Raw genomic sequence first — 5280 nt, forward strand, 5'->3', positions numbered from 1 at the left:
AGACACAGAAAAACACACACATATATAATATAAAATATTTTTAGATAAATTATAATAATATTTTAATATTTTATTTTAATTATATAAAATATTTAAAATATTTTTTATTTTAATAAATAATAATAATATATACTATTTCTAAATTTATTTCAAGAATACATATTAAAAATAAGACTGGACATGCTGACAGGTAATTGTATTTATATAGGTGTATTCAGCCGTATCCAAAAAAAATTGTATTTTTTATTAAGATACAGTTAAACATAACAGATATGTGTGTCGAACGAATATCGACAAATACGTGTCTAAAATGTGTTCGTGCTTCATAGTGATAAACTAATGTTTAGGACTAAGTAATAATTTTGTTTAACCTTCTTTGAAATGACTTTTTTTTCTATTTATTAAACTACTCTTTCACCTTAATCCATGACAACAATAAAGAAGTCTCATGGCTCACAAATTCAGCCCAACAGAATACATAAATTCAATTACAATTTTAGTCTTTATTATTTTATCTTATCTTATCTTATCTTTAGTTGTTCTTATATTATCTTTATTTGCTTTTATCTTTCTTAGGTCAATGCTCTATATATATTTAATTTTGCCTTCATAATTCAATTCAATTCAATCAATCAACAATCAATAAAATTTCTTTATCTATTCTTTTTCTATTCTTTCACGACTTTATCATGGTATCAGAGCCTTGGTATCCTCCTCCCACAATAAATAATCAATCTTCCAATTTAGCTCAGAATCTAACCAATCTCTATTACATCCATCCAAGTAAAACTCCAACATCAATCTTGGTTACCCTGTTATAACAGAAACAATAATCATTCATGGAATAGTCACTATGACCTGCCTGCGCCTTCTTCCAGCAGTTGCATCCACGCCTTCTTCTGACAGTTCCGTCTGCATTCTGTTTCAACAGTCATGCCTGCATTCTATTTCAATAGTTCAATCTGCACTCTATTTTAGCAATTCCATCTGCCCTCTTTTATTGCGCTCTACGCGCCCCACTCTTATTGCACTATACGCGCCCTCTAAAGATCAATCTTATCGCACTCTGCGCGCTTTTTTTTTTTTGAAGATCGCTGCTCAAGCACAGCATTTCCTTTTATATTTTTTGCCGTCGCCAGCTGTAGCTCCGCCACACGCAACTCCTTCTGCGTCACCACGTCAGACGCGTCTTCCTCAACGATTTCATAGGAACTTATCCAAGCTGTGGATTATTGACATCTTCCATCCACCAGTTTGCGGGGGCGTATTAAACTAGTCTTCTACTTTAACCCATGACAACAATAAAGAAGTCTCGTAGCCCACAAATTCAGCCCAACAGAATACATAAATTCAATTACAATTTTAGTCTATATTATTTTATCTTATCTTATCTTATCTTTAACTGTTCTTATCTTATCTTTATTTGCTTTTATCTTTCTTAGACCAATGCTCTATATATATTTAGTTTTGCCTTCATAATTCAATTTAATTCAATCAATCAACAATCAATAAAATTTCTTCATCTATTCTTTTCTTATTTTTTCACGACTTTATCATCATGATAAAGTAAAAGAAGAGAGAAAGAATATTATACTTTGTATTTCTTGATTGATTGAATTGAATTGAATTGTAGTGTAAATTATGAAGGTAAAACTAAATATATATAGAGCATTGCCTCAAAAGTTAAAAGATAAGATAAGATAAGAAGATAATATAAGATAAGATAATAAAGACTAAATTTGTTGGGTTGAATTTGTGGGTCACGAAATTTCTTTATTGTTGTTATGGACTAAGGTGGAAGAGTAGTCTAATACGCCCCCACAAGCTGGTGGATGGAAGATGTCAATAATCCACAATTTGGATAAGTTCTGATGAAATTGTTGAGGAAGACGCGTCTGACGTGGTGACGCAGAGGGAGATGCGTGCGGCGGAGATTGAGCTGCCGACAGCAAAAATATAAAAGGAGATGTTGTGTTTGAGCAGCGATCTTCAAAAAAAAACCGCATAGAGCGGGATAAGATTGATTTTCAGAAGGCACGTATGGCGCAATAAGAGTGGTTTTCAGAGGGGCATAGAGCGCAAGAAAAGAGGGAGCATGGAGCGCAATAAGAGTGCAGATTAAACTGCCGCAAGAAGGCGGCCATAGTGACTATTCCATGAATGATAGTTGTTTCCTGTTAGAATAGGGGTAACCAAGACTGATGTTGGATTTTTACTTGGATGGATGTAATAGAGATTGGTTGGATTCAGAGTTAAATTGAAAAATTAATTACTCATTGTGGGAGGAGATTGAAAAAGAAGTAGGGTGATTTCTCACCAGAAAAATAATAGCTTATGTTTCATCTTCAGGGAGGATACCAAGGCTCTGATACCATGATAAAATTGTGAAAGAATAGGAAAAGAATAGATGAAAAAATTTTATTGATTGTTGATTGATTGAATTGAATTAAATTATGAAGGCAAAACTAAATATATATAGAGCATTGACCTACGAAAGATAAAAGCAAATAAAGATAAGATAAGATAAAATAATAAAGACTAAAATTGTAACAACAATGCTAGGGAACCAAGAGGGTATTAGCCAAAAACCAGCCAAATACCTCTGGGTGAATTCAAAATTTCTATGAGTTAATATATATGGATGTTTCTTTTACTAAGTATCAGAATGTTTCTTTTTATACTAAATGGATGTTCTTTTATATATTTTTCGAATTTTTTTGTATTGTAAATGTGAATGTCTCTATTTCTTTAAGAATTTTATTTTTTTTTAATTTTATAGATATTTAATTATTTTTGCTAAAATATAACTAGATATTTCTTTTGTTAAGTATTAGGATGTTTTTTTTTCATATTAAATGAATATTTTTTTTATATTTCTTTCCTAGAAGATCAATTAGGCATGCATAGTGCTCTAAGGTTAATTGAATTTTACAATCTGCACTCACTTGTTTGAATACCAGTTGCGCCTCAGTTACAAGACCGGCATGATTACAAGCAGATAATATGGCGAGTAAGGTAATTACGTCTGACTTCACTCCTCTCTCTTGCATTTCATGAAAAAATTGCAATGCTTGGTCACCACATCCATGAAGACCATAGGCACCGATCAAAGTGCTCCATGAAACAAAGTCTCTATTTGGCATTTCTAGGAATATCTTAATTGAGACATCCAGACAATCACATTTGGCATACATATTTATAAGTACATTTTCTAAAGAGATTTGTGAACTAAACCCAAATTTGAGGACATAGCCATGGAATGGACAACAATGTTTCAGTGAAGATAAGTTTTTGCGGCTCTGGTAACACATCTGGTTCACGAAAGAGAAGCAATTCTTGTCGACAGTGGCGAATCCGACGAGCCAGATGTCGGTGATAGAAGAGGAGTGGGTCGCGGTGGGGAGGCGGAGAGGGCCTGACGGTGAGAGAGAGAGAGGTCTGTGTGTGTGATTGTTGGAGGTGGGTAGGTTAATGTGAGAGAGAAGAGGAAGGTTTTTATAGGTTTTAATTAGGTTTACTTAATCAATTTTAAATTTTTTAAATTTTGAATTTAAGAAATTTAAAATTAATTATTAATATAAATTAATGTGGTTTTGTTTAGTTTTTGGCTGGTAACCTCTTGGTTCTATATACTTTTCCAAATTGTAATTGAATTTATATATTCTATTGAGTTAAATTTGTAGGTCACGAGACTTGTTTATTGTTGTGATGGATTAAGGTGGAAGAGTAGTTTAATACTATTTATTTTATTTTATTTTCTTTTTTAGTTCATTTATTTTCTTCTAAATATCCTCTTTTCTTTCGTCATCAATTTCTTTAGTTTTAAGTAGTACTAAATTAGTAATAATCACATCATAATTGTGGTAGTCGTTCTGATGATGGTAGTAATTTGGTAATAAAATTGATAGAATAATATATGATAAAAAGTATAATAATAGAAAAAGATGTATTTTTAAATAAAAAAATTTTAATTAAAAAAAATAAATGACACAATAAAGTGTTTGTTGGAGATTTGTTCCGGCGAGTTTGGGGACACGCTTGTTAAATTTTAAAATTTTTTAGGAGCTATTTTGTTAATAACAAAAGTTAGGTACTATTTTGCAAGGTCAAAATCTTTTGGATACTGATTTGGTATTTATCTTAAATTATAATATATTAGACTATTTGTAAAAAATGCTAAGAGAAATAAAGTGAGTGAAAATAGAAAAAAGAACTCCTTAAATATTTTTTAGGAAAATATTTTACAATAAAATTAAGCGTGATTTTTTAAACTAAATTTGTAATCAAGTCATTGCGCGGCGCTACTTTACTTCATTGTCATCTTCGTCTTCTTCTTTCCACATTCAATCAAGTCATCATGCCGCGCTACTTCTTTTTCGTGGTCGTAGTCTTTTTCTTTGCACGCTTCTTTTTTTAATGTTGTTATTGTTGTTGTCATCGTCACTACTGCCACTCACTATTGTCTTGCTGTTGTTGTTTAATTTTTTCAATTTTTTTCTCCTCATCCTCCAATCCTTTATTATCATCATCATTATTGTCCTCATCACTTCATATTTTTTTTCTTATATATATATTTAGAAAACTAGAGCAGATATACATCATATAAATTTTGGTGCGCAGCCGAACTTTTGGTATATAACATAAAATTTTTTGAAGAATCATGTGTCTAAAACATTGACATCCAACTAACAAAATAGGTACAACCTATAATTTTAATATACAACACAGAAATCTTGGTGCATAGAACAAAAGTTATAATGTGTAACACATAAATTTTTGAAAGAATACATACCCAAAATATTGACTTACTCAACTAATAAAATATATTTGCAATAAAAATTTATATGTTATGTGCAAAAATTTCTATATTATATTGATAAATAAGTGTTATGTGCAGGGACAGAGCTACATGGAGAGAAAGAGGGCAACGACCCCCTAATTTTAATTTTTTACATGTAAATTATATGTAAATTTCAGTTTAACCCCCTTAAAATTTTATTTTAGCCTTATTTTATTGTATAAATATTTTTTGCCCCCTCTAATATTTTATTTAATTCTGCCCCTGGTTATGTGTAAATTTTTTTGTGCCATGTCAATAAATTTTTGTAATTTCTAACAAAATTTTCTGTGCTACAAAAGGGTGAAAAAGGAGAAGTGACAATGTATATATGCATGTATTTTTTTCGCGAAATTTATGCCAATTTGGTTGAACATAGTTATAAAAACATTTGTTAAGATAGTATCACCAAATATTTTATTTCAATTACAATAAAATAGAGT

The 5280-nt window shown here is 30.6% G+C and overlaps 1 protein-coding gene across 1 annotated transcript in view; it reads right to left on the reverse strand.

Moving 5' to 3' along the window:
• The window catches only part of LOC107619802 (protein enabled homolog), a 53795-nt gene that overhangs the window by 13913 nt on the left and 34602 nt on the right, over window positions 1-5280 (reverse strand). The gene's annotated exons all lie outside the window — the stretch shown is intronic.

Source organism: Arachis ipaensis, chromosome B09, assembly GCF_000816755.2.
Source record: "Arachis ipaensis cultivar K30076 chromosome B09, Araip1.1, whole genome shotgun sequence".
Classification (NCBI taxonomy): domain Eukaryota; kingdom Viridiplantae; phylum Streptophyta; class Magnoliopsida; order Fabales; family Fabaceae; genus Arachis; species Arachis ipaensis.